Below are 10,922 nucleotides of genomic sequence, written 5' to 3'. Positions count from 1 at the left end.
ACCTTTTCTGCCAGCCCCTGTGGAGTGAGGTTGTATCTTGTGTAAAAGTCATATCAAATGGGCCACAAAAAATCACTCTGCCTGATTAAAACGAATAGTCTAGACAACGTGTGCATTTTCCTTCTGTGTCGTTAGCTTTGTGTGAGTGCTTGCAGCAATCAGGGCTTTTATGGGAGAAATACAGCTACAGGTACCGCTAGCTGCCTTAGCAGATACTAATTACAACCCTTGGAAGGATTGATTTGCAAAGAAAATTTCTATTGCCTCAAGGACAAACGTTTGTGCAAATCATATTATTGTGTATGGAGAAATTGGTAACACTTTACAAAATGGTTCATTTTATAAATACTTTACTATTTATTAAATTAAATGGTATTATAACAATCCTTTTGCTAAGTTAAAATATAGTAATGTTCTGGTTTTCCATTATTCTGTGCTATGAAGCAGGCTGTAAGATCTGGGTTGCTATCACCTGTAAAGACTGTTGTTGGTGTGTTCTGCACACGCTGTGCCTCAGCCACCCGTGGCACCCATGCCATGCTGAAGGACATTGGAAAGGCCGCTCACTTTGGCACCTCCTCTCCCCTTTCTTGCTTCAGACCTGAAATTCTATAATAGAATAATTTTGAGGCTGCCTGTTTTCTGGAGCATGGATTTGACAGTGGCAAGTAACGCTTTGTCTGTGATTATATGTTTGGCTTCTTAGGTGAAGGTGGCACATGCCCAGGCCCCGCAGGAAGCAGGGATGGATGCTTTTGAAATGCAGGTGTGCTCGCAGGAAGCCTGTATGCATTTGAGCCACAGCAAGGCAATGTGCGTGCTGACCCAGGCAGCAGAAGCGATCCCTGCATCCTTTGGCTTGTCCAGCACGCCTCAGATAACAAACGGTGGATGCCCAGCCCTCGCTGGAGGTACCGGCAGATCCTCAACCCACCTGACAGGAGATCCAAATGCTGCATAGAGGAGCATGAGACGGGTTCTGGTTCAGTACTTCTGTCATCCCTGGATTTGACCCTCCTGGGAGAGGAGCTGGAAGAGACTGTGCTGTGCACCGCAGCCTGGGGAGATAAACAGGAGCAGTGGTCGCATCTGTCAGTAACCAAATCCGTGTGTGCTCGTCCTGCACGTTAATGGTGCCGCGCCAGCATGCCCCGGCTGACCAGCTCTGTTCCTGCTTTGAGCAGAAGTTGACCTTGCCTTCTGAAATTCTTCTGCACTCTGGAAAACAAGCAGACAAGACATCTTTACTGAGCTAGAAATTTCTCTTGAATGTACCCTCTCTAATTTATGTTCCCTCTCACTTCATTGCCTGCAGCAAAACCCATTAATGGTGGCAGTTTGTGACACAAGTGAAGGCTTCTCTAATGGGCAGCTCTCCCGCAATTCCACCGTGCTCTGGCTTCGGAGGAATTTGCTGGGGCTGTGGTGCTCAGCTTCCCCCCCTCCATTTCCCAGGCTCCAGAGACTAATCCTTCCTTCGGCTGCTTTTGCTGCTGCTATGGCAATATTTTCTCCCCCATAGTGGTAATCACGCAATGGTCTCTGAGAACAGCGGGAGAAGCGGTGCCTGTTAGATGCATAAAAGGTAAGATGAACTACATATCATAAAACTTTTAAAAGTTCTTTTTTTGTGTTTGTGTGGGGGTTATTTTATATGGCTTTTGATATGAAGCTAAAATTGCACATCAAAAAGGATAATGCATCTTTAAGCTGTTACAATGACTTCTAAATTTTTCATTTAATGTCAGTGAGGAAAAAAACCCCTCAGTTGGCTGAGTTACGCTGGTGAGATGGCTGTTTCATTCCATAAAGTGTCTACAGTGGATTTGAACAGTAGGAAATCCAGGGGTGATAAATAGCTATTTCTAAGTAAATTTCATGCAATTGCCCTTTGGTTAAAGTCTTTCCTCTCAGCACTTTCCTGTGCACATAGCCCAACTAATAATATTCAGGAGCAAGTGCTTTCCAGTGTGACAACTGATTGCACTTTGAAGCAGTAAATGGCTGATTTCATAATTGGTATAATTTTTCACAAGTACCTGAATGTCATATACAGAAAGAATAAGCAACCTGGACTTAATACGGAGCTTTTTCAATTCTCCTAAAAATCAATAATGTATTAAACCCCTCTAACTGATTAAAATAATGTGAACCCTGAGTAGGTTTTGTGAGGAAGGCAGGTTTCTTCAAGGGTGGCAGATTTATGGCAAAAGGGTTAATACATGGGGAGAATGGGGATACGTTACAGATGGAGTCCGTTTTCCTAATTAAACTTTTATCAAGATTTCCCTGGTTTGAAGTGTTTCACTTAGTGCGATGGAAAAGAGTGTTTCCTTTAGTGTTCAGGGCAGCGCCAGCAGTGCTCGTGCGCGATGCCGAGAGCACTGTCCTTGCAGAGATCGTGATTAGAAGAAGAAATGCGGTATCCGTTCCGAAAACCACATGCTGGCTCCAGAGGACCCCTCTGCCCCTTGACAGGAGATGGCGCAGGGCAGAGGCGAGCTTCCTGGGTGCCAGTGCAGTCTCCGTACGGACGAGAGCCCAGGTATGTGGGACCGGCTGGGCCCTGGGAGGAGGCTGCCCAGGAGTTATCCTGGTGTGTGGGGCAACTTTTTGCCCAGGAGCCTCTTTGTTTCGGAAAACTCACTGACTGCCACAGTGACGGCAATGTTATTAACAGGGTTACAAAGAAAAGAGCCTCTCTGCTGGCAGATAAGGGGAAGGTTATTTTTTTCCCCAGGATTTTAAGTTCTCTTGAAATCCTTTAAGACTATTGTGGAAAAATGTTTGAAGATCTATTGAGAAAATCTTTGTAAGGAGAAAGGCAAAGATGCAGCCTGACAGCAGAGATGTGGAGCCGTCGGGCACGGGTGGGTGCACTGGAGGTACAGCCGCACCCACTGACCCTCGCTGGCAGTGCCGTGCGTGGCCAGTACCCTGGGGTAAGAGCAGTGGGATGCACGTAAATGCCTGGGAAGGAAAGATTAAGAAAAAAAAATCCCTTGCATTAAAGCCTGTGCAAGCTGCTAAAGCCCACGGTACCGTGTTAGTCCCCAGTGGCACCGGCGTCTGCCTGCGCCTGACAGGGTGGCACCGTGTCCCCTCTTGCCCAGCTGGGTGGGAACCCACATCGCTGCCAGACCTGACACAGCATCCCCAGTTCTCCCCGGAAGGGCGCTCTCCTCCCCAGGGTGGTCACGCACGGTGAATTGAGGAATCTATTCAAACTTCACTTCCCAAGATCACGATCAGACATCTTAAGCTCTGTATTATTCACATTTGTCTATTGTTCCAAACTCATTTCCTATTTTCCAGCTGAGGGACTCTGCCAGAAGCACTCTTTGCCAGAGATTAAAACAATTTAGGAAGCAGACACCCAATTCCTTTCTTTGGATAGTAGGCAAATTGGATATCTGTGAGAAGCAAGCAAATTTTATTATCAACAGATAGTTTGCTACTTAACTGTCCTGAAGAACCCCAAGTATTTACAGGCTTCTACTTGTTGTCCTGAGCCAGAGGGAAAACACTGTGTGTGCCCCGCAGAGGTCCCCTGGCCGCTGCTGCCTTCGGTCCTGTACGCACTGCCAGGTTCCCCTGCGGGGCGGCCGGCAGCCCGGGAGAGCAGGCGTTTGATGGGAGCAAGGATGCTGGAAGGTGAATCCAGCTCCCTGCGAGCTCTGGCACCACGTGTGCTGCACGAGTGCCGATGGGGTGGGTGTTTGTGCAGGGGCTCAGCTCCGCTGGCCCATGCCCTCCAGAAAAGCCGCCTGCTGTGAGGCTGTGGCGGGCGTTGCGCTGCTGCTCCCGTGCAGTCCATGCTCAGCGTATCTCCTCGGGTGTCTGTAATGAGGCCAGGGGACATGTGAAACAGCATTGGCCATTAGCTGTGGCTCTCATTGACTGGTATCAAAATAGCTGTTTTAAATGTAATTAGCACTAATTTGTGCAAATGCACCATTAGATGTGTAAATTCATTGGCTGATGGATGCATACCGCAGATTACAGTGAATGGGATGACGGGGGATAATAAAATCGCACCCATTTCTCAGCTTGCGAAGCAGGGGCCCAAGGGCTGGGTTTCCAAGTCCAGACACTCCGGGGGTCTCCCAGGGACCTTCCCCCGGCCCCTCCGGCAGGGCGCGGGCCGCCCAGGGCCTGAAGCTTTCCTCCCAAGCAGGGGTGCACGGCTTGCATGTCCCGGAGCCCTGGGGTGGTGTGGGAAATTCTGCAGGAGTCCAGGAAGACAAACGGGATGGTTTTTAAAATTATACAAGGATCAAAAAAAAAAAAAATCATGGAATCATTCATCAGGATTACTGTAGTTCTTGACCACATAGTCAATGATTTATTTAATCTTAATATATTCCATAAAGAGTCCCCATATTTCTATAAATATGTCATATCTACCTAATACATAGTAATGAACCTGCTCCACGGGTAAATAAATAAGATCTAAGCTCAGCAAGCCAGTGTTTATCAAAGGGAGATATACAGGTATTGAGTCCTTTAAAGTACCATTCTTCACGGCAATCACGGCCGAGTTAGGCGATTTATAACATGTCAAGGCAATTAGAAGTCCCCATGGGCTCGCTGGGAGCCCGAGCCTGGGCGGGCGGCTGCCGCAGGGGATACGTCCACGTGCATGCGTATGCGTGTGGGTGTGAGCACGTTGGTGCATGGCTGTTGCACGATGCAGCGCGTCAAACCCTGCAGGGCAGCACCACTGCTCCTCTGCAGACCCTGCAGGGCGAGGGGGGTTTTTCTAAAAGATTGGTCTGGGTTTTGTAGCGTTCCATACTGGGGACTTTCAGGTTTCATATAGAGAGGAATTTTTCAATTTTTGTTTTGAGAGTTGTTTATTAAGATGAACTTAAATAGCTTTAATCTGAAAATTTTACTTGGACTGTTTTAATTTGTTATTGTATTATTTCATGGAATTATACATAGCAGTGCATAGCATGATGTAATATACTAGTCTAAATATTTTTTATACAAATACATTAAAAACACATAACAATGCAGTTGCAAAGGGAAATAAATGTTATTCGTTATACGTTTCACCTTTTTAGTCTTATTTTCTAGAGCACAGTATTTCCTGTCTGTGTAATTAGTTTGACAAAGTCAATAATAGAATATTCCGATTATGTCAGTGACATGTAACATTATGCACCACTTCTGCCATTATGCATATTATGACGTGACTTGACATGATATGACAGGCCACATTATGCGCTACTACTGATGTCATAAAATAATGTAAAAATAATGAAACAAATTTTGAAATGAAAAATTTTAAAATTAATTCCTGATTTTTCACATAAGATAAATTCCCAAGCAAATATTTTCTGTTTCCATTTAGCAAAAGTTTGTTTCTTTTTCACCCAGAAGGCAAACAGCTTCTGAAGAGTTAATGTCCCACGAGGACAGAGCCCTGGGTTTTGCTCAGCTCCAGAACCCACAGCTCACTCCTCAGCGTTGAGCCTGCTCGGTGCCGTGAGCCCAGCATGTGGTGACCCATCCGTGCTTCTGCACGTGCACTGCATTTGCGTGTGATGCTCTGGGCTCCCGTGCGCGGGAGGGCTGGGTGCCGTGTGCTGACGTTTGTGTGTTGGGGGACAGCAGCTCCGTCCGGGTCACTTTGAGCAGGAAAGTGCCAGTCCTGCTAGTCCCAACACAACAGATGTGAAAAACATTCAGTGTGTTAAAAGCATAGTGAAAGAAAATGCAACTTTTGGTTTTGCTTTTTAAATTAAAGTATCTCCTCCTTTCAGTTGCAGGGGCTGGGGCGTCAGAGGAGAAGCGGGTGCCTGGTCCTGTCTCTTCGTTGTGTGGTACCCTGCTCTTTGGGGACCGCTGCCCGGCGCATCCCAGCTCTGCTGCTGCCCACTCCGACATTCACAGAGGAGGTGAGTTACTCTGCTTTTTCCCAAGTGTTTTGTTCTTCATCCTCTGCTTTGCTGCCTGCTTGTTGCTTTGCTTGCTCACAGTAGTCAAATTTTGCACTGGCTTTTAAAACTTCTCGGGAGGAGCATGTGGAGAGCACAGAAAACCCCGGAGAACAGGGCTGTGTCCTGGCAGACGAGGCGACGTGGGTGATGAAGATGCTGGCTGATACCAGACTGGCGTGTGTCTTACTTGTGAGCTTCTCATGTGAAGTGTGCAGCATGCTGATCCTGATTTGTATTCATTTTTACAGGGATACAATGATAATTCTCAGTTTCTAGACACACAAAACAGTTTGGAAAACATTTATAACAGGTTGCTGGTGAGGTGGGTGCTTACAAGCCTGAGTCTGTCCTGTGCTCATGTCCGTTGTAGTTGTGAAGGCGTAGATTCCCTGTGCAAATCACTATGAAAAAGTGGCACTTGCTGGCAGGCAGGTAGGAGCTTCAGTGGCCTGGAGACTAAAGCAGGAATCCAACACAGGCACCAGGGACTGTAGACTGTGCTCGATGTTCTCCCGCCTGTGAACCAGTCAGATAACACAACGGCTGGGATTTGGATTCATTTTTAATGAAATACTTTTTGCAACAATCCTACAGCAGCCCCAAATGGTGGCAGATAAGAGGACTGCCAGGTGGAAGATCTCCTCCTGCCTCGGCTGCTTCATGAACTCCTCTGCAAGGGAAGCCCCAGTGATGGCCCAGAGGTGCCGCATGATGGGGGCAGTGGGGAGGGATGCTGATGGGGGGGGAGGCGAGGGCTGGCGACCAGCGGTGGCTGCAGAGGAGCAGTGTCAGTGCTGCGAATGGTGTGAGGATGAGGGTGACAAAGGGAGGAAGGGTGAGCGTGGGCCCGGTGTGGACCCTCTGAGCCCCACAACTGCTGGCAGACAGGACTAGGAGATGGCCCCAGGAGTCCCCACATCTCTTGGCCTCTGCCTGCTGCGGTCCTGCACCCAGGCTGGCACCTGTGGGGCTGAGAGGGTGCTTTTGGCACACTGCCTTAAAAAAGAGGAAACCCCTGGCCCGGGTGGCTCTGCTGGACCCTGCCCCGCTGACTTGTATGGCACTCGGGCCAGGGGAGCTGGCCTGCGTGGCTCTTCAGTGCTGCTGCTTAGTGCAGGGGAGGGTTGGCCCTGTAGCACACCAGGCTCGTGGCGTCCAGGCTCATGGCGTGGCCCTGCTCCTGGCCCGTGCTGGCTCACCCGGGCACTGGACGTGTTTGGCAGAGGCCAGCCTGACGGCACGCTCCTGGCACGGCATGGGCTGCGGCAGTGCCAGCTGCACTGTGCACTCCATGTTGTGCATCTTCATGGCAGCTGGATGCTGGGGACCAGCGCCCTGGCCTCTCTCCCAGCCCTGTGGCTGTTGGAGGGATCGTCACCACATCTCCCGTGGCCTGGAGCAGAGCAGCCACACAGATACACATCTCTGGAGCTCCTTTCCGAGGGCCTCCAGCCTGCTGGTCCCTCTTGACAGCATGCCACTGCTCTGGGGGTGAATCCGCATCTCTGGTGAGAGCTGCCTCTGCTCATGTCGCACCTCCCTGCAGCGCTGCACCGGTGCCAACCCTGCTCCTCCCGCAGAGCCTGCACCAGCCCAGTGCCATGTGGGATGGGTCACCTGCACCCCCATGGCCGTGGTTCCCCCACTGGAGGTGGGGCCGGCTCCACTTCAGAGCTGTCAGGGGGAAGGAGAGGCCCCAGATCTCCAGTGCTCATGCAAGGGCTTGGGAGCCGCATCCCCTGCAAGGGGACATTGCTGCTGGTGGCTGCCAGCCCCGTGGGCTGTTCCCTGCCCGCTGCAGTGGCAGCGGTGGGACAGCCCTGCAGAGCCTGTCCTTCCAGCAGCGGGCCTTGCTGGGGGCTCTGTCCTCGGCGCAGGGGCAGGCAGCGCTGCTGACAACGCCTCCCAGGCACCAGCGACCCTGGTGATAGAGAAAGGTCATTCAGGGACCTCAGCAGTGTCATCTTCCAATGGAAATGTCATTTTTTATTATTTAGTGCTGACAGAGTGCCAAGAGTAAAGGCAGCTGATGGCTGGGAGAGCTTCAGCTCGGGCAGCCTCTGGCCTCTGCTCCCAGCCCTTCCCGCAGACGGCGGGCACGGAGCCCCTCTGAGCTGCCATCCCCCTCCCCAGCGGCTCCAGGACCGCTGCCCGCTGCTCTCCAGGCAGGCGCAGTGGCTGCGGGCGAGGGGCTGCGTGCTCCCTGCCCGTGGTGGCTGCTCTGAAGGGGCCAGGACCGAGCGGCTGGTGGGTGCCCAAGCGCCGGGAGCCGTGAGAGAGTGGCCCCTCACCAGCCCTTCCCCTTCTCCAGGGCTCCAGGTGACCTGCGGGGGTGAGGGGACCCCGATGGGGACCCTGCCAGCCTTGGGCCAAGGCGCTGGGCCTCAGCTGTCGCCACGACGCTGCCTTTGCTGCCCGGACCCGCGCAGGCACCGGGCCCTGCTCAGGGTGTGGAGATGCGGTCTCAGAGTGGAAGTTATCTTGCGTTGCAGACTCGTTGGAGTGCTGCTTCCATCTCCGTGAAAGCAAATGAAAGGGGTTTGATCCAAATTGCATTTCCTCTCATAGTCTGGAGTATGACAGCACATTAAAGCCTGTAATATTCCACTGCTGCTCTTTTGCATGATTTTTTAATTAAAAAACTATGGAGTAAACAAACATTCTGCTCTGGAGTAGCCCTGCAGAGACCCATCGGTAGGCACATTTACATCCCTGCACTTTTTCTAGAAAGTTTATATCCTAACCCTCAAAAATAATAATAATATCACCCACCTAAACAGTTAGTATTGGGTAAAAGTTTGAAGTGAAAGGCAGCTGGCAACCTTCTCTAGCCCGTGAAATGATATTAACATTTTATTATTCTAAGGTGAGCTTTTTGAAACAGAATTTTAAATGTTACCCTGCTGTTCCAGAACACAAAAACCTTTAATTTTATGCAAATGAACAGTGAGGAGCTGAGCGCTTAATGTAAACGAACACTTTCTTTGTAGGAGAGGTTGGAAGAGAAAAAAAAAAAAATTCCCAGGGATTCTTTAATTGCTGTCTGAAATTATGTAAATCCCAGCGCTAGGCAGAACGCAATTATTGCGTGCCCCTCTCTGCCAGCATTGCTAACGTCTAACAAAATATCGGTGGGTGACATTTAGTCGAGGTAATGCAAATGAGAATTAATTTTTTTCCAAGACAAAGGGCAGCTAAAAGATCACCTCGTTCATAGGCGGCGGAGCAGGCAGAACCAGGGGGCTCTGCCGGGGAGGCGGCGCCAGCGGCAGGCCAGGGCCCAAAAAGTTGTGCTTGTGGCACTGGGGGACAGCTGGGCCCAGGCCAGAGCCTGTAAGCGCTTCCTTATCTGTTTATTTTTGAAAGGAGTGAAACCCCGGGGGTGGGGGCAGGCTGTTTGTTTGTTTTTCTTTCTAATTCATGGTCATTTTGAGACGGGGGCAGGGTGGGAAATGTCATGGAAACCCCCCAGTGGCTCTGCCTGCTGTTGGGTAAAGGCGGCTTGTGATTGATCACCCACTTGTGCTGATAACTAGCGATAATTCTATTAAATATTCAGAGTGAAGCTTTTGCAACACAGTTATCAAACGGGATTTGTTAGCGCAGAAATGCTTCACGAGCACAAAAAGGTGCTGCAGTGCAGGGAGCGGGCTGCTCCATAAAGGGCTTCCCGTGCCCCCGCTTGGACCAAGGCTGGGGTCACCTCCACCCTTGGAAGGCAGGGGGACAGCTCCTGTTTTTGTAGCGTAAATCAGGGAAGTCATACAGGAATTTTCCTCCTTTTCTCTTTTTGTTTTCCTTTTGTTTTTTACTTTTGCTTCTTGCGTTTCACAGCTGCCTTTGCTTCCGAGGCCTCACCGAAGAGCTTGTGCTGCTGCTTACCTCCTAAAAGGGACAAGGGGACCCCAGTGGGAGCTGGTGCAAGGCAGGGCAGGTCTGTGTGAAGAGTGATGAAGTGTACAGACGCTCAGAAGGCTCCGGATCAGGGTAAGAAGCGCTCCTGGAATTATCCTTTGAAATGTACACTCTCTGCAGGGAGGCCCCGGGGATCATCCTTGCTGGAGGAGACGGGCTGAGTTGCACCATCTGCTTGGGATTTAGGACAGGCAGAGCTGTGAAAATACGAATTAAAAATACAGAGTAGCAGGAAATAGTTTCCGCTTGCCCTGTTTTTTTCAAATGATACCAAGCAAAACTGGATGGCTGCTGCCACCTGCGTGCCGCGGCGTTCCCGGGGCTGGTTCACTGGTGGCCAGCACGGACCCCCGGGCCGCAGACCTGCACGGTGGGCTGTGCCACCTGGGACCAGCCCCACCTGAGCACAGCTGCTCTGGCAAAGCTCAGACACGTCCCCGTTTTTTTGTATTCGGTTCTTGCTGCGTCAGCTCCCCATGGTCTTGCTAAGGCAGCAGGAGAGGGGCCGATGCCCGCAAGGAGCCCCCGGGCCTGGCAAGCTCACCTGGGCCAGCGTCGCCAGCAGCCTGCGACTCACTCCATGGTCCCGTTCAGGAATGCAGGAGCACCAGTGCCGAAGGAGGAAGGGATGTATCATCTGGTTCTCATTGTATTCCCTGCCCTTGAGTGGCTGAAGCTAATGCAGTGAGGAATGCGTTCCCCTGGCGCCCGCGCCATGGCCTGCCCAGCCCCTCCCCAGCTGCGCCTGGCACCCCGAGGGGCTGCAGCCGGTGCGCGCCTGCAGGGCTGCTACCAACGGGGGACAATGCTGAGGTGGTGCGACTGCGGGCAGTGGCTCTCCCTCGCCTGCAGGATGCTGCTGCCATACAGACAGACGCTGTCCTTGTCCTCCTAAAATTTATAATCTTTATAATCTGAGATTTAGACTCTTCAAAGCCTTATGCCTGTCTTTAACCTGTAGCACATGCATGGTCTCAGTGGGATTTCTCATCTGCTAAGAGTTAAGCACGTACATAAATCTTTGCAGGCTGGGGGCCTCAGGCATTCCCACGCACACGT

General features: G+C 51.0%; 1 long non-coding RNA gene across 1 annotated transcript; it reads left to right on the top strand.

Annotated features, from left to right (window-relative positions):
* Nucleotides 1–1,433: 1,433 nt before the first annotated feature.
* Nucleotides 1,434–9,929, top strand: LOC147598208 (uncharacterized). The gene is made up of 3 exons (XR_015260752.1): nucleotides 1,434–1,585; nucleotides 5,772–5,906; nucleotides 9,783–9,929. It is a non-coding gene; the product is annotated as an uncharacterized LOC147598208 (long non-coding RNA).
* The last annotated feature ends 993 nt before the right edge of the window (nucleotides 9,930–10,922 follow it).

Source organism: Chlamydotis macqueenii, chromosome 20, assembly GCF_036417535.1.
Source record: "Chlamydotis macqueenii isolate bChlMac1 chromosome 20, bChlMac1.mat, whole genome shotgun sequence".
In the NCBI taxonomy this organism is placed as follows: Eukaryota; Metazoa; Chordata; class Aves; order Otidiformes; family Otididae; genus Chlamydotis; species Chlamydotis macqueenii.
Note: the sequence above shows the minus strand (reverse complement) of the source record. Positions and strands in the feature narration are given on the sequence as shown.